General features: G+C 52.0%; 1 pseudogene; it reads left to right on the top strand.

Annotated features, from left to right (window-relative positions):
* The first annotated feature begins 1,217 nt into the window (after nucleotides 1-1,217).
* LOC105734000 (interleukin-17 receptor A-like) lies at nucleotides 1,218-17,059 on the top strand (annotated as a pseudogene).
* Nucleotides 17,060-18,505: the final 1,446 nt, after the last annotated feature.

Here is an 18,505-nt window from a genome sequence, read left to right as displayed (position 1 = left end):
TTTTGTTTGTTTGTTTTTTTGAGACAAAGTCCCAGTCACCAGGCTGGAGTTTAATGGTGCGATCTCGGCTCACTGCAATGTCTGCTTCCTGGGTTCAAGCGATTCTCCTGCCTCAGCCTGCCAGGCAGCTGGAACCACAGGCACACGCCACCACACCCAGCTAATTTTTGTATTTTTAGTAGGCACAGGGTTTCACCATGTTGGCCAGAATGGTCTCAATCTCTTGACCTCGTGATCCGCCTGCCTTGGCCTCCCATAGTGCTGGGATTATAGGCGTGAACCCCTGCACCCAGCCCCTGCAGTGTTTTTGAAGTAATTCCCAGTGGCTGGTAGGAAGTTACTCTAAATGGTATATCTGTTTGCCTTCTCTAGAAAAGCTCCCCATCTCAAGGTGAAAGAACTACCTTCTTATGCTTCACATCCTAGGAATTGTAAGAGAGGAGAAATGAGAGGCTTCGGGGGAGTTAATCTCCTCACCATTCAGGAAACAGTGGTATTTATTAGTGCCGGCCTAGGCAGTCAGATGGATTTTGCTGGGAACATGTGAGGAGTGCCTGGTGGGGCCATGGTGCTAGCTCAGGACCTGTGGGGAGAATTAATCACAGGAGCTGAACAGGGTCGGGAGCACTTAGGATCTGGGGTCCCAGAGAGGGAGGATCCAGGTGCAGTAGCTTGTTCAGAGCCAATCCTGGGCACGTATGGATGTCATCCTGCATCCACCCTGTGAATGAACCCTGGTGGCACGGGGTCTTCTCTGCTCCCTCTCCAGAGAGAGGAGGGTACCAGCCCCAGCACCCTACTCACACCAGTCACTGTTGGCCTTGAGATTTCTGGTCTGCCTCAGCATCTGACTTTCCACCCCGGGATGCATTTGGTCTGTTTTGCCAGTTAGAGAATTGGAGACACCTGAGCCTGAACACTTCATGGGGCCTGCACCGCCAGGTCTGAATGAGTGGGGCCTCGACCCTAAGAGTAGTTTCCATTTATTAAGCTCTTACTCTATGCCAGACACTGGTGGAGGAGGCCCTTAGTCACAGAGCAGCCCTTTTGTGCCAGACACGGGGCACAGTTTGCCTGTTTCACAGGTAGTGAGATGGTTCTGGGCATAGTGATTCTCTGGTGCTTCTAGGGAGCTGCCTGTCTGGCAGTGATGCAGTACACAGACTCATTCCATTGTGTAGTCCATGACTACATTCCCATTGTTTGAAAGGTTTATCATGCAGACCTACTCGAAGGGAGAAGTGAGTGACTCCCCACTGGCACACCCTCAGCCCCAGCCCACCCCCACTCCCAAGGTATGCATTTCTGTTTCTGTCACGTAGTGCTCAACAATGCTACAGAGTTGGTATTATAATTATTCTGATTTTATAGTTGAAGAAATTGAGGCTTGGGGAGGGGACTCAACCCCAGGTTCCAGTTGTGTGTCTGTGTATGTGTGTCTGAGTGTGTGTGTATGTGTTGCGAAGTAGGTCAGCCAGCAGCACATAAGCCTAATGGTTACATTTCCCTGGTAGCATTTGTCACTCAGGCTCCTAAATTTGGCCATCAGGATCTCTTCAGGGTTGGAAAGTTAACACATACTGCCCAGGAGGGAGGCAATGTAATGTGATATGAGTGCCTCAGCTTCCTCATCTACAAAATGGGCCGAGGATAATACCTCAACACAATCACCCAGAACAAGGCCTGGCACATGTTTCCTAGAGACTTTGTGGGAACTTAGTGAATGTTCCCTGACAGATCTGTCACAGAAACTAAATACTGCCCCTTATCCCTTCTGCACCTCTTGCAGCAGTGTCTTCCAGGAAGCTTGGAAACCTCAGGAGATGAGATATAGGGGCCCTTTTCTCAGCATACCCCAAGAAAACTCTCTCAATGTCTTTTAAAGTTGTCAAGGTCCCACTTTGTAGCAGTTCCTCATAAAATGCCAGTTCCCTTTGCCATCCACTGGACTCACTCTTCATCCTATTCCCCAAAAAGTGAGAAAGGTGGGCTGTGTCATGGCATTCCTAGCCAGGGGAGGGCATCTGGCCCCAGCACGTGAATTCAAGCCCTTTCCCAGCTGTAATAACCACCCTCTTTTTTCCACAGGGGCTAAACTGCACAGTTAAGAATAGTAAGTCATCTTTTTCTGTTCTTCTCGTTGCCTTGTTAATCAAGTGACGGCCTGGTGCCAACTTCTGGCAGAAGCCCTGCCATGCCACTCCAGGTTCAGGCTGTGAGCTACAGCCATCAGCAGGAGGGATCCTGGAGAATCATGAATGCATGCACCTGCACTTCCTATCAAGAGAATTCATTATGCAAAAGTCAGGAAAGGAGAAACAGAACGGTCATTCGGATTGTGAAAATATTACCTGGGGTGCTGTCCTACTGTATCTATAATGTAATTTGATTTGCCACAGCTTGTCACTGTAAAGTGAGAGACATCTGTGGTGTAGATTTTGTTTTGTTTTAATTCAAAGAGGAGGCACATATTCAAGTGTCTGAGCCAATTAGGGACCCCTGACATATAAAAATAAAGCAGCTCTTACTACAGCCCCATCCCACCTGTGCCCTCATGCCCAATCACAGCTTCATCTCAAGATCAAATTGCATACTTTGTCTTGCCTCCTAAAATTCCCTTTAGACTTGAGAGATTTGTAGTGACCCCAGTACACGTTAGAAAAGAGGGAGCAGGGCAGTGAAGCTGAGGATGCAGCCAAGGGTCACAGGCCCCTGAGCTGTTTTCTGTTTAGCTGTCTGTACCCACTGCTGGGGCATCCATCTCCTCTGTAAGTCTCTGAGTGCTGCTCTTCCCTGGCTGCCAGGTACCTGCCTGGATGACAGCTGGATCCACCCTCAAAACCTGACCCCTCCTCCCTGAAAGAGCTGTAGATTGAGCTCTGCTTTGCCTGCACCCAGCAAGGAGACCTGTTCCCTGTGGCTCACATTGAATGGATGGTGCAGACAAACAGTGAGTGGGCCTGCCAGCAGGATGCTGGGGGAGTCTCCCTGCCTCCAAGTGAGTCCACAGACCCACCTGTCAGCTCTCCCAGTCAGCTCAGGATTGGGCTCCCAGTCCTATGCTCAGACATGAGGGCTCAAATTTAGTGTTGTAAGGATACATCATTTCAAGCGTTAATGCTTGTTCAGTGTTTTGGGTATTAACCCGCAGTGATGCCTTCCCATCACTCCATTCCTCATGAAAGGACGTCCTTCAGCCTAACATTTTTAGCACCCTGGGGATAAAAAAGCAAGTGGTTAATTTTGTGACTGCAGTACCCAAAATGAAGTAGAAAATGGCAATACATTTGCCAGCCTGTTTGTTCCTTTAATTTAGGGACCACTTTTAAAACATCCCCGGAGCCTATTCAGGAATGGAGAGTTTATGTTACAGAACTGGGGTGACTGGGGTGAATAAGCACCAGCCCCAGATTTGTGACCAGGGCCTCAGGGAGTTCTCTTTGGAAGTCCCCGGCATCAGTGCTCCTGCTGACTGCCGCAGCCTCGTGAGGATGATGGCGCGGCTGTGTTCGACACCCATGCCAGGCTGTCAAAGCCCTCACCAAAAATTTGCAAAGCCTTTGCTTCTAGCCCTGTGTAAAGTGTCATTTTTCCTTGCCCAGCTAGAAATAACTGTCTGCAAGGAAGTACGCAGTGAGCTGAAAGGGACAGGAAGTGGAGAGCTGGGTTAAACAGGGCAGATTTTCTTTCAAGAGTGAACAACCACAGCAGATGGAGGTGACACACCCAGCACTTGTCGTGGCTGACCTGTATCTGTTTGCCTCCTCTCCACTTCTGTCCTCCAGCCAGTATCCTGTACCTCGAGGGCACAGAGTTATCTGTCCTGCAGCTAAACACCAATGAACATTTGTGCATCACGTTCGAGTTTCTGTCCAAACTGAGGCATCACCACAAGCGGGTAAGAATACAGCTCCTGAGTGGATCATGGTCCGCTGATGACACCAGTACAGACTTGTCCCCAAATTCAGACCCTGATTTAGAGCAGTGAAGACCCAGAGGCACTGAGAGAGTCTGAGGAATTCCAAACGGCAGCCTCAGATGGGCAGAAGTCAAAAGAGAAGTGGTGTGGCCGTCATGAGCACTAGTGAGGGACAGAGTGTATTTTGAAAGCTTTCCTGACATACCCCTGCTCTTTCTTCCCACTTTACCGAGCTATTCATTCTGAAAGAAAGGTGAATTGGAAGACAACTTCCACAGCCCTGCTTCCTGCCATCTTTGTGTAACTTTGTATGACATCTTTGCTGTGTAACTTGGGTTAAGCTGGGGCTTACCTGAGGAAGAAAAAGCTGCCCAGACCAAAGAGCTGCCACAGGTGGTCAAATGAGCACTCCGCAGCTCAGTCTCACACTGCTGCGCATGGCTATAGCATGAAATGTTGATTCTTTTTTATGTTTGTTTGAAGCAGTGGGTCCTAAAGTGTGCTCCATAGATCAGCAGCCTCAATCTCACCTGGGAACTTGTTAGAAATGTGTGTTCTAGTTGGGCATGGTGGCTCACGCCTGTAATCCCAGCACTTGGGGAGGCTGAGGCAGGCGGATCACGAGGTCAAGAGATGGAGACCATCCTGGCCAACATGGTGAAACCCTGCCTTACTAAAAATACAAAAATCAGCTGGACATGGTGGCACCCACCTGTGGTCCCAGCTACTCAGGAGGCTGAGGCAGGAGAATCGCTTGAATCCAGGAGACAGGTTGCAGTGAGCTGAGAGTGCGTCACTGCACTCCAGCCTGGTGACAGAGTGAGACTCTGTATCAAACAAAAGAAGAAGAAAAGGAATATGTGTTCTATGGCCCCTCCCCAGACTTCCCAGGCCAGAAATTCTTAGGGTGGGGTCCAGCAACTGTTGCCTAACTGCCCCTCAAGTAATTATGATACAAGACTTAGTCTAAAGACTACTGGTTTAAATCTGCAAACAGCCACTTGAAAACAAGTTAGATCTCCCACAGACACAGCGGCAAACACAGAACCCCTCTCCAATGTTAAATTAGGACCCCCAAACTTGGCTGCTGTGTGATGGTGAGAATCAGGTTTCTCCATCCACTTAGAAGTGAAGGACCCCTGGCTTCTCCTCCAGGGTAACTAGAATGGGGGTTGGAGTTGATATCTGTAATCTCTACCACCCGGAAAATAACTCGGCACAAATTCAAATATCTCTGCAACTAAGGTGCCTGCTGGCCCAGGGTGAGTGGGCCTCTCTAGCTTGTCCTCTGCACTTTTTTACCCCAGAACGTTCTCAAGAGATCCCTGGCTTTTCCATTTCAGGAGGAAGAATCATTTGACAAAGTTTTTACCTGCCTGTGTGCCAGATCTCCACAGCCCCAAGTCCTCTGGCCCAGCCGACTCACACCCATTGTTCTAGAATTTGAGAAGGCTGGTGGGGGGGCAGGACTGCTTTCCCTTATTCACTGTCTGCTCAGGAGGCCAGATCCATGTTGCTACTGTTTTTCTTAACAGGCAGAAAAGACCAGAGGAAACAGGACAAAGATACTGATTTCCCTGACTTTGGGTTTTGCTGTGGTTGTTGCTTTATTCTTACTTTTGGCTGAATGTTTGGGAGTGGGTGGGAACGGGGAACTTTGGGCATAGAGAGGTGTGTGTAACCCATCCACCTTCCCTTCCTGCCTTCTCTGCAGTGGCATTTTACCGGCAGCCACTTCGTGGTCAACCCTAACCTGGAGCATGAGGTGACCGTTCACCAACTGCCCAAGCCCATCCCTGATGGAGACCCAAACCACTAGTCCAAGAATTTCCTCGTGCCTGGTAAGGCACGGGTCTTCTGGGTCTTCTGCCCACTTGTATCATCTCCAGAGTCTCACAAATTTCCTTGCATCTAGCAGGTGGTCCGGAAATACTTGTTAAGGATGGTGTTGACCTTCATCCTGGAAACACCCTGCACATGCGTGCACACACACTCTCGGCTTACCCTGCTGTGTGTTGCTGTATGTGGCTCATCACTCCCTGGCATGGTGTTGCATGCTGTGTGTTTGCTTTTTTTTTTTTTTTTTTTTTTTGAGACGGAGTTTCGCTCTTGTTACCCAGGCTGGAGTACAATGGTGCAATCTCGGCTCACCGCAACCTCCGCCTCCCGGGTTCAGGCAATTCTCCTGCCTCAGTCTCCTGAGTAGCTGGGATTACAGGCATGCACCACCATGCCCAGCTAATTTTTTGTATTTTTAGTAGAGACGGGGTTTCACCATGTTGACCAAGATAGTCTCAATCTCTTGACCTCGTGATCCACCCGCCTTGGCCTCCCAAAGTGCTGGGATTACAGGCGTGAGCCACCATGCCCGGCTGTGTGTTTGCTTTTATTGGTCTTTCCTACTGGCTTGAAGTCTCCAGGGGGCAGGGCTTTGTCTTGTTTACCACTTACCTGCAGTGCCAAGAACACAGCCTGGTGCATGGTTGGGGCCCATCGGTATTTGTTGAAGGAGTCAGTCTCCTCAGTTCTCTCTCCTGTTCCTGAAGTGACTGACGCAGTCCCTGTCCCTCCATGCTGATTCACACCTGTCACATGTCTTCTCAGCCTGGGCAAAGACAGGCAGCCCGGGGCAAGAAGCTGTGGGTGGACAGAGAAGGAACTGGAGGGGACTGGGATTGCTTGGTCACCCACAGCAAGCTCAGGAGGAATGCACTTGAATTGGGAGGGTTCCCTGAAAGAAGATGATCAGGCAAGCAGGCTGACACACATGCTGAGGTGGGTGCAACCCCGGAGCTCACTCTGAAGGGACCACCCAGGGGAGAAAAGATAGCTGTTCTGGTGTCAGGAGTCTGGAAGAACAGGTTTCCTAAGGTGGAGGCTTCATGAGTTCCCTTTTCTCTGCATCGGTAGGCTGCAAGGACACCAGGATGAAAAGAACCACGCCGTGCGTGAGGGCAGGTAATGGGCCGCCCAGGACAGCTGCACACATGCACGCACGCTCCCACTCCCACGCCCCTCCTCACTCCCAGCCTGCGTGCATAACCTTGGCAGGCAGCCTGTGGGACCCCGACATCACTGTGGAGAACCTGGAGGCCCACCATCTGCATGTGAGCTTCACCCTGTGGAATGAATCTACCCGTTACCAGATCCTGCTGACCAGCTTTCCACATACGGAGAACCACAGTTGCTTTGAGCACATGTACCACATGCCTGTGGTAACTCTGCTATTTTTGACCTTTCTAGCATAGCTCAGAACCACCCCTCCAAGCCCCAAGTCTCTTCTCTGCTAGTCTGACAGAATTGTGTTGCCAGAGCTTGGAGCTCATGCTGTGCTTACTCCGAAGTGATCATGGTGCCTTGCCTTTTTCTTCCCCGGTAATCTGATGGTTGATAGAAAGGCAGTTGACTCCATCCTGCCCATGACTCAGTCCTTTTCATTCTTCCCTCCTCCATAGGCTCCCTTGTTCTCTTTTTGTTTTGCTGTGTTTATTACAAAAAGGATTTGAGGATTTAAAAAAAGAAATGTGGAAATAGAGATAAAGGGGAACTAAAGGAAATAAGTGCCTCACACCCATAATCCCAATACTTTGGGAGGCCACGGCAGGCTTGAAGTTGGAGTTGGAGCTGCAGTGAGCCTTGATGGCACCACTACACCAATTGGGGGGACAGAGCAAGACACCAGTTCTTATAAACAAAAAGGAGGCTGGGTGCGGTGGCTCATGCCTGTAATCCCAGCACTTTGGGAGGCCAAGGTGGGTGGATCACAAGGTCACGAGTTCAAGACCAGCCTGGCCAAGTTGGTGAAACCCCATCTCGACTAAAAATACCAAAATTAGCTGGGTGTGGAGATACATGCCTCTAATCCCCGCTACTCGGGAGGCTGAAGCAGGAGAGTTGCTTGAACCTGGGAGGCAGAGGTTTCAATGAGCTCAGATCATGCTTCTGTACTCCAGCCCATACAACAGAGTAAAAAAAAAAAAAAAGTTAATGAAATAAAATAGGCCGGGCATGGTGGTTCATGCCTATAATCTCAGCACTTTGGGACGCCAAGGCAGGTGGATCACTTGAGGTCAGGAGTTCAAGATCAGCCTGGCCAATATGCTGAAACCTCATCTGTACTGATACTACAAAAGTAAGCCAGGTGCACTTGCACACGCCTGTAATCCCAGCTACCTGAGAGGCTGGGCAAGAAAAGTGTGCTGTGTGGCTCTGTACAACTGGTGTGAATGAACACAGATTTGTAGCCCCAATTCCCAGTAGCCAGAGCAAAGAGAGACTTACCAGTTAAGAAATACACTAACGAATTTACAGCAAACCAGCTTCCATGCAAAAATGGAGTTTTTTCTGGAACACAAACCTGAAAAGCATTTGTCCCCTGGCTTTCCTAAGGGGTGCCCTGGACAGCTTCTCCATGGCAGAGCTAAGTAGCTCCTTATCCAACTAGCCTTACCCATCCCTGCCTCTCTCCTCAGCCCAGACCAGAGGACTTCCATCAGCGATCCAATGTCACAGTGACTCTACGCAGCCTTAGATGATGCTGTCGCCACCGAGTGCAGGTGAGTGTAGTGTGGATGGGTGCAGGGAGCAAAATGGATGGACAGTATGGGGTGGATGGAAGTGAGGAGTGTGCAGAGGTGGAGATCGTGGTGTGGATGGGAGTGAGGAGTGTGCACAGGTGGAGAGTGTGCTGTGGATGGGAGTGAGAAATGTGCACAGGTGGGGAGTGTGATGTAGATTGGAGTGAGGAGTGTGCACAGGTGGAGAGTGGTGTGGATGGGAGTGGGGAGTGTGCACAGGTGGAGAGTGGTGTGGATGGGAGTGAGGAGTGTGCACAGGTGGAGAGTGGTGTGTGGGAGTGTGGAGTGTGCACAGGTGGAGAGTGTGGTGTGGATGGGAGTGAGGAATATGCACAGGTGGAGAGTGGTGTGGATGGGAGTGAGGAGTGTGCACAGGTGGAGAGTGGTGTGTGGGAGTGAGGAGTGTGCACAGGTGGAGAGTGGTGTGTGGGAGTGAGGAGTGTGCACAGGTGGAGAGTGGTGTGGATGTGAGGAGTGTGCACAGGTGGAGAGTGGTGTGGATGAGAGTGAGGAGTGTGCACAGGTGGAAAGTGTGGTGTGGTGGGAATGAGGAGTGTGCACAGGTGGAGAGTGGTGTGGATGGGAGTGGGGAGTGTGCACAGGTGGAGAGCATGGTTTGGATGGGAGTGAGGAATGTGCACAGGTGGAGAGCATGGTGTGGATGGAGAGGGGAGCATGCAATGGTTTAGAATGTTGTGTGGAAGGAGAGGGGAGCATGCATAGTCTGTTGTTCCTGCTGGTGTACAGGGAAGGCTTGTGCTCTCTCTGGCTGTAAGCACCGCTGGCAGTGAGAATTCCTTGCCCATTGAGACACTGCCCCTGCCTTTCTCCTTTCTGATTCTATCAGCCTCATCTGGGCAGAGGCCCTCTGACTCCCCACTGTTGCTGGAGGGGAATCAGAGGGCCCCTAGAGATCGTGGAATAGCCTGGAGACGATGGCCACCTAGAGATCGTGGAATAGCCAGCCACAGTCCCCTACTCTCATGTTGCCTCTGCTGGCTGGATGCCGTGGGCACTCTATGGTCCTGGAGCCCTTAACCTGCCCTCTCTGCCCACAGATCCAGCCCTTCTTCAGCAGCTGCCTCAATGACTGCTTCAGACACTCCGTGACTGTTTCCTGCCCAGAAACACCAGACACTCCAGATAGGAGACATGCCGCTGTCCAGGGCCACACTGGGAGTGCAGATGGCTGAGGGCCACCAGCCTGGGCTGAGGCCTGACCTGGTTCTTGGAGGTGATTTGCAGGGAGAGTTTAGTTTAACTTGGAGCTCTTCAGGCCTGAAGTGTGGAGTGGGCTTCAGAGTGTCACTCCCTGGGGTTGGACTCCTGGCTGCCTTTCATTAGCGATGCATCCTCAGGCAAAATCCTTAACCTTTCTGACCCTCAACTTTCTTGACTGGAAAATATGGTGGTTTTTATCCTATAGGCCTAGTTCTGCGCCATGCACAGAGCGCGCTGCTCCAATGTGCTGTCCATGTTTGATGCTCACTCGTTGTGAGTCATCATACTGTGAAGTAGAGGATTCCCCCACCCCAAACCCCAGGTTCATGGATGAGGAAACTAAGACACAGTGATATTGAATAACTTGTCCAAGATCACACACCAGGGACTTCAGAAGTCACATGCCCTAACACATGGGAGGCTGTGGCCATAGGCTCACAAGAAGGCTGAGACATGGGGCCAGGCTGGAAGGAGACGCAGCCTCCCAAGGAGGAGGCAAGGCATCTCTCCTTAGACCAGCAGCTCAAGTCCTTGTCTCTTGTAGGTGGTTTCATTAAGTTCAGCCTGGATCTAAAGTGCCTGGTGCAGGACCAAGGTCATGAAGGGCCTTAAGGGATGTCAGTGGTGGTTTTTGTGATGACTGGGAAGGGTTAAGAATACTCTTTCCCTTTGTTCGCATTGCAGAACCAATTGTGGGTAAGCTCCGATCTCTGCAGCGCTGTACCCCTCAGGGGTCATTCCCCAGGGCCCACATGAGAAGTCCCTGCCTGAGCCAGGCAGACAAGCCTGAAGGAGTGGGATGGGGTGTGAGACCATGGTTTGTCAGCCCGGAGGGCGGGTGAGACCATGGTTTGTCAGCCCAGGGGAGGTGAGACCATGGTTTGTCAGCCTGGGTGAGGGGAGGGGCAGACCATGTTTTGTCAGTAGCCAGAGAGGACAGAGCCTGGGGCTGGGGCCCTCAGGGCCAGCAGGGCAGGCCTGGGCAGCACTCACTCTGTTCTGCTCATCACAGACTACATGCCCCTGTGGGTGTACTGGTTAATCACAGGTGTCTCCATCCTGCTGGTGGGCTCCATCATCCTGCTTACCATCTGCATGACCTGGAGGCTACCCAGTAAGGGCTGGGGCTCTGGCCACGCCTAGCACTGCCACTCACTAGCAGGGCAAATCGCTTTATTCTCTGAGCCTCAGGTTCTCGCTTGGAAAATGGAAATCACAGTGATAACCATGTCACTGTGCTGCTGAGTGAAATAAGGCACATGAATTCTTAGCACAGAACCTGGCATGTGCTGTTTGCACAGTGTCTGTTAGCTACCATTATATTTGTTGTTATTAAATGAAATATTTTTAAACTCAACAGGTTGGAAGGAGCCGGAGTGAAGTTTTTTTTGTGTCAGGAATTACCAGCTAGGCAGGCGGAGCAGCCTGAACAACCCCATCCTGCAGCCCCCAAATGTGTACATCTGGGGTCAGGGAGAATAGCGAGGGCCAGCGTCGAGTGATAGAGAAGTCCCCAGCTGCCCTGAGCCATCGGGGTAGACCCCAGACCCACCTCGTTAGCCTTGTAGTCAGAGGCCAGTTACTTAACACACCATGGAGTCACTTTTCTGTAAAATGTGTTGATAATGCTTCCCTGTCAGGGCTGTGATGAAGGTTAAATGAGTAGCTGAGGAAGGTGCTTGCTGGGGGGCATTAGTACATACCAGTCTCTCCTACCTGCAGCCCTCTGCTGGCATGAGAGGGCCTTTGGGGGGTTCTGATAACATCTGATAACTTCTCGGCTGGTGCTCTGTTGGCTGTGCGGCTCTCTAAAGGTGTGGCGGGTGCTTTTCATTTCGTTTCTGCTGTTTCTGTTTCCCAAAGTGTGCCACATCCCGGGGTGAAGACAAGGAGGAGCCTCACTGGTTATTTCACTGTCTTTGATGGTTCTAGGAAAGAGTTGAAAGGGTGAGGATTGAGATTAAGGTTCTGAGTCACTTGCTCAGTCATCTGTGGGTCTTGATCATCCCAGCTGTCACCAAGGAGTTAACTCCCACAGAGCAGTTTTTTCATCACATCTCCGAGGGGAACAATTGCTTAAGTATGTCGGTTCCCCTTCCTCACCCCAAAAACACCAGGAAGAAATGTTGCAAGCGGCCCAGTGGGGCTGCTTCTGGAAAGAAGTGTAAGATGCATGCCTTCTGCAGGATGCTTCTGGGGAAGAGCTTTCCCTCGGGTGGAGTCAGTTTGGGGTGGCCAAATTTCAGGGACACAGGGCAGACCAAGACCATAGTGAGGAGCCAGGGTGGACCCTCCAGCACTGTTCTGGGGGTCCCAGCTGGGTCAGTGCTGTAAAATAACAACTATGACCCCAACTGATTATGTGCAACGTGCCAGGACTTTACATACACATGCTTATTTAATACCCGTTACACAAAGCAAACACAGACCCACTACACAGAGGAAGAAGCTGCATTTCAGAGGCACCAGTAACTGCTCCGGTCATGTGCTTGTAGTGGCAGACCCAGGATTCACGGCTGTACGGGCACCTAGCACGGCCTCCCAGCTCAGGGCTGCCCCCTTACCCTTCACCCTTTGTCAGGGTAAGGCACGTGCTCTGTGAGTAGGTTTCTATTTCTCTTCCCAAAGAACCACTCCAGTATCTTTCTTTTCATTTCCAGGGCCTGCAAGCGAAAAACACAGTAATGACACCAAACATGCCGGTCAGTATTTCCTGGTTTGCGTGTTTGCTTGTTTTTAAAGCAGTGGAGGTTTCTCCTGGGATAAGTGGGTGGGTTGCCTCCTGCCTTCTAACTCCCAAGCCCCTTCAGGAGACCCTACCCTAGGACTCCCCCTTCTAGGATCCCACTCAGAAGGGCCCCTAATAACAAGGCCTGGGTGCCATTTATTGAATCAGACGAGGAAAGGTAAGTGCACGGTATTTTGTGAAAAGAGGTCCTCCCTGTAGGAAGCAGACCAACAGGGCTGGCCGCTCTTTTTCTTTTTTTAATTAAAGTGCAGGCTAAACCAGATAGGAACGTGAGAGATTCTTTTTCCCACAAGGCAGCAGACTGATTTTCTTTAGGCAGCCAAAGGTGGAATACTAAACCTGCATTTTTCCAGCAGGCCTCAGTCGCTTTCTCAGGCTAGGGAGAGAGCCAGGCTGTGTCCTGGTCCAGGCCCCTTCAGGGCTGGCAGGCACAGAGGGCCTGGGCCCTGGGGTGTGGGTCAGCACGTGTGGTCTTGTTTCCTTAGATGGCCTGCCTGCTGCTAACCTGATGCCCCTGTAGCTGAAGCCCAGGAAGGTCTGGATCATCTACGGAGCCGATCACCCCCTCTACATGGACGTGGTCCTGAAATTCGCCCACTTCCTGCTCACTGCCTGCAGCACGGAAGTGGCCCTGGACCTGCTGGAAGAGCAGATCATCTCAGAGGTGGGAGTCATGACCTGGGTGGGCCGCCAGAAGCAGGAGATGGTGGAGAGCAACTCCAAGATCATCATCCTGTGCTCCCGCAGCACGCGCGCCAAGTGGCAGGCGTTCCTGGGCCAGGGGGCGCCTGTGTGGCTGCGCCGCGACCACAGGAAGCCCGCGGGGGACCTGTTCACAGCAGCCATGAACATGATCCCCCCGGACTTCAAGAGGCCAGCCTGCTTCGGCACCTACGTGGTCTGCTACTTCCGCGAGGTCAGCGACTAGGGCGACGTCCCCGACCTGTTCGGTGTGGCGCTGCGGTACGCGCTCATGGACAGGATCGAGGAGGTGTACTTCCGCATCCAGGATCTGGAGATGTTCCAGCCGGGCCGTATGCACCGTGTTGGGGAGCTGTCGGGGGACAACTACCTGTGCAGCCCGGGCGGCAGGCAGCTCTGCGCCACCCTGGACAGGTTCCGGGACTGGCAGTCCCGCTGTCCCGACTGCCCCGACTGGTTCGAGCGCAAGAGCCTCTGCCCGGCTGATGACCAGGACGCCCCATCCCTGGACGAAGACGTGTTCGAGGAGCCGCTGCTGCCTTCAGGAACTGGCATTGTGAAGCGGGCGCCCCTGGTCCATGAACCTGGGTCCCAGGCCTGCCTGGCAGTAGACCTCCTGGTTGAGGAGGAAGGAGGAGCAGCAGTGGCGAAGCTGGAGCCTCACCTGCAGTCCCGGGGGCAGCCAGCGACGCAGCCCCTCCACACCCTGGTGCTCCCCGCAGAGGAGGGCACCCCGGCGGCTGCAGTAGAGCCCGGGCCCCTGGCTGACGGTGCTGCTGGCCGGCTGGCGCTGGCCGGGGAGGACGAGGCGTGCCTGCTGCGGGGTGGCGTGGGCACTAGGTGAAATAGCATCCTCTTCCTCCCTGTGGACCCCGAGGACTCACCCCTTGGCAGCACCTCTATGGCGTCTCCTGACCTCCTTCCAGAGGACTTGAGGGAGCAGCTGGAAGGCTTGATGCTCTCGCTCTTCCAGCAGAGTCTGAGCTGCCAGGCCCGGGGGGGCTGCGGCAGACCCGCCGTGGTCCTCAAAGACCCGCACACACCCTGCGAGGAGGAGCAGCAGCAGTCGGTACAGTCTGACCAGGGCTACATCACCAGGAACTCCAGGCAGCCCCCCGACGGACTCACGGAAATGGAGGAGGAAGAAGAGCAGGACCCAGGGAAGCCCGCCTCGCCACTCTCTCCCGAGGACATGGAGAGCCTGAGGAGCCTCCAACGGCAGCTGCTCTTCCGCCAGCTGCAGGAGAACTCGGACTGGGACACGGCGGGGTCAGAGTCAGAGAGGCCCCGGGCCTGAGGGCGGCTCCCCAGGGACCGCCCAGATCCCAGCCTTGAAGGAGTTTGTGTGCACGTAGGTGTACACGTGTTCTTCTGTGTGTACATATCTGTATGTGTGTTTGTTCGTGTGTGAAGTGTAGGCTTTAAAATGTAGGTGTCTGGATTTTCATCCCAGGCATCCCCCTGAATTCTTTATGCAGCCATCTGGTTATTTTCCATCCCCAGGGGAATCCACACAGCCTACTCCAAGGAGCTAATGGCAGAGTGTCCTTGATTCACCATCATTCATTCATCAAGCATTTATTGTGCACCTAATATGTGCCAGGCATTTGAGATACCAAGATAAGTTACATGTGGCATGGCCGCAGCCACCAAGGAGCTTAACCTTTAGTGCTAAGGACACATTAACAAACAGAATGGGCCAGGCACAGTGACTCAGGCCTGTAATCCCAGCACTTTGGGAGACCAAGGTGGGCTGATCACTTGAGGTCAGGAGTTCGAGACCAGCCTGGCCAACGTGGTGAAACCCCATCTCTACTAAAAATACAAAAATTAGTTGGGCATGGTTACACATGCCTGTAGTCCCAGCTACTTAGAAGGCTGAGGCAGAATTGCTTGAACCTGGGAGGCGGAGGTTGCAGTGAGCCGAGATTGTGCCACTACACTCTAGCCTGGGTGACAGAGGGAGACTCTGTCTCAAAAAAAAAAAAAAAAAAGGATGGTCACATGTGATGTAAAAGCTGAATGGGCCAGGTGTAGTGGCTCATGCTTGTAATCCCAGCACTTTGGGAGGCCTAGGCAGGTGGATTGCTTGAGCTCAGGAGTTCAAGACCAGCCTGGGCAACATAATGAGAACTCATCTCTACCTATTTTTTTTTTAAATTAGCCAATCATGGTGGCACATGCCTATAGTCCTAGCTACTTGGGAGGATGAGGTAAGATGATCACTTACTTGAGCCCAGGAGGTGGAGGCTGCAGTAAGCTATAATGGTACCATTGCCCTCCAGCCTGGGCAACAGAGTGAGACCTTGTCTCAAAAAAATAACAAAAAATAGAAAGGTTGATTTGAAGCCTGCCCAGGGCTGTGAGCATGTACAGGAAAGGCACCAGGTCAGGAGGAGGTCCTGGGGACGCCTAAGCTGAAGGATTGTGGGTGGGGGAAGGAAGCAGCCTGTGGACGAGTGCTGGGAGGGAGTGGAGTGCGCATGTCAGGGAGCTGCTGGTGGAGCCTGGACTGGGAGGAAGGGCGCAGCCAGAGAGATCGGGGTGGGGGCATCAGCCCCAAGGCCTGAGGCCCCTTTTGTCTGATGAGCTGTCTGTCTGCATGATGAAAAGCTGAGGGCCAAACACAGCTGGATGTCACCTGAGCTCATTTATAGACAGAGAGAAATGTGGAGGTGAAACAAAAATAATCCTGTAGGAAGGTGAGTTTGAACCTGCACCCGCATCCCAGCTGGCCGTCAGTGGGGAGCCGTCGACCCTCAGTGGGGAGCTGTCAGCCTTCAGTGGGGAGCTGTTAGCGTGCAGGATTCTTCAGAGCAGCTGGGCTGGAGCTCCCCTGAGCTTGGGAAGCCGTGGGGTACAAGGGCAAGGAAATGAGGGGTAGGGGGAGCAGTGAAGACCTGGCCAGACCTTGTGTGGGGAGAGGAAGGGGTGCTGCTGTGACTTCAAGGTCTGAGGTCCAAAAGCAGCATTTGAAGAGATGCTCTGAAGCCCGTGTTTGAGGAATCTGTTCCTGAACTACCTCCTAGGAGTAGGCTGAAGGCTTCTGGCTCCAGGGTCCTGAAGAACACATTGAGGTGCTGTCAGACGCTGGAATAGGGTGCCCTTTATTCCTGCACCTGATCGCTTAACTGTATTTCCAAGCTCCAGTGAGGAAAGGATTTGGAAATGTGACAGCAGAGCAAATAGGACAGTGTGTGTCTGTGTGTGTACACGCATACATGTAACTGAAAGGTTATTAATAAAAGAATGCATAAATTGTTAATCTGGTAAGAGTTTCTAACAGTTGTTTTGAGTCACATATTGTAGGTCAAGAAGTTCCTAGTTGTAGAGTTTTTTCTTGCAGTTGGAGTTTGCCTAGTGGCAGCAGGGCCACCAAGGTCTGTGTCCCAGACAGTGCATGGCCCATACTCCACCCAACAGCAGCAAAGGACCAGGCAAGGGAGAACAGGAGCTGAGGCCTACCAGCCACTGGCCTTTTGGGCTCTGTCTCTCCTCCAGTAGTCCTGGAGAGGGGCTTCATTGGGCCTGAACAGCTACCAGGCTTTCTGTGACCTTTCCCTGGTTTCCAGTAAATACCTGTTCAACCTCCAGAGTACAGGCTACTACGGTGCACTCTTCCCTGGCTAGAGCACATGTTCCCATCTTGTCCCATTCCTCACAAGCCTTGAATTCTAGCTCTGCTGGCCTTTGAGCCCATGTCAATAAATGTCCCCAATGGGAAGTGCCCGCTATCTCCGGGGGAACTTCCTTTGTTCTCTTAACAGCTTTATTGGAATACAGTCCACACGCCGTACAACCCACAATTGACCCTGCACAATTCAATGCGTTTAGTGTAGTTACAGTTCAGCAACCATCAGCACAATCTTAGAACAGTTTATTACCCCCAAAAGAAATCCAGCCCCCTTAGTCCCCACCCCACCCTCCCCATCCCTAGGCACCCCTTGGCTACTTTGATCTCTGTAGACTTGCCTCTTCTGGACGTGACATGGAAAGGAGCCATAAGTTCTCCAGGGCACCTCCATTTCTTCTTCTTTTTTGTTTTACAATGGGCTTTCACCATGTCGGTCAGGCTAGTCTTGAACTCCCGACCTCAGGTGATCCACCCACCTTGGCCTCCAAAGTGCTTGGATTACAGGCATGAGCCACCACGCCCAGCCACCTTCATTTCTTCTTTAGTGTCAATCCGTTTCTCCTCACATTCCCTCCCCATTTCCTGGGCCCAGTCTCACACCTGTCCTTGCTTATCCTAAATGCTAGGAATTCCATAACTCTCAGTATGGTGTCCACTGTCAGTCGAATGCCAAGAGCTTCAAGAGTGTGTATAAAGCCATGCCTTTATTTTTGTATTATTCTGAACCATGGCTAATAAATTCTGCTTCAACCAGAAATGTCTAAGAACAGATGCCCTCCACGCTGTGCCCCTCCCACCTCTTCAGCAGTCTGCATGTGCCCAAAACCTGCAGTGGAGCATGTAACCGTGACTGTCCAGGGCGATTGTGCACATGGCCACCAAGCAAGCTCCCAGTTCCCGCACAGAGTTTCATGACTTTTCCTGCCTACTATCTTGATCCTGGTTTTGTTATTTTTTTTCTTTAAATGAATAATTACCTGGATTCAAAACTAGTTTCTCTTTTCTGCGTAGGAAGGTTCTTGAAGATATTGAGGGTCTAAAGAGGGTTGTGTTCAGTCCCTGAAACATCTGAGCTGCGTCTCTGAATGCAAGGATGTGGTGGAATTACTTCCTTCTTGCTTTTATTGTGTCTTGGTTTTTTGTTTATTTTTAAGTCAGGAGCTCTCTCTGTCCCAGGCTCAAGCAATCCATCCACCTCAGCCTGCCCAGTAGCTGGAATTACAGGCACGTACCACCATGCCCGGCTAATTTGTGTGTGCATATTTTTTGTAGAAATGGGGTTACACCATGTTTTCCAGACTAGTCACAAACTCCTGGGCTCAAGCCCTCTGCCCACCTCAGCCTCCCAAAGTGCTGGGATTACAGGCATGAGCCCACCATGCCTGGCCTTTACTGTTTATCTTTGAAAATTAAATAGGGCATAAGAGAGAAGAAGCTTACAATGCAGTGGGCAGTTTTAATTCTATAGCCTTTGGGCTCTGCGGTTGGTGCTCTCCTTCCTGAATAAATGAGGGATGTGCAGGGCCCTCTTCTGCTTTAGCGCCCTGCCACAGCTGGGACTCCAGCAAGGCTGGGGGCACTTGAGGGCAGAGTGAGATGGAGGCTGCCACTCAGCATCCAGGCCCTCGTCCCACAAGTCAGGTGTGTCAGACACAGGGTCCTCACACAGAAGAGGCAGCAGGGTTGGGGACTGGCCAGCTGCT

Source organism: Aotus nancymaae, unplaced genomic scaffold, assembly GCF_030222135.1.
Source record: "Aotus nancymaae isolate 86718 unplaced genomic scaffold, 86718_ANA_hifiasm-v0.15.2.pri h1tg000155l, whole genome shotgun sequence".
Classification (NCBI taxonomy): domain Eukaryota; kingdom Metazoa; phylum Chordata; class Mammalia; order Primates; family Aotidae; genus Aotus; species Aotus nancymaae.
Note: the sequence above shows the minus strand (reverse complement) of the source record. Positions and strands in the feature narration are given on the sequence as shown.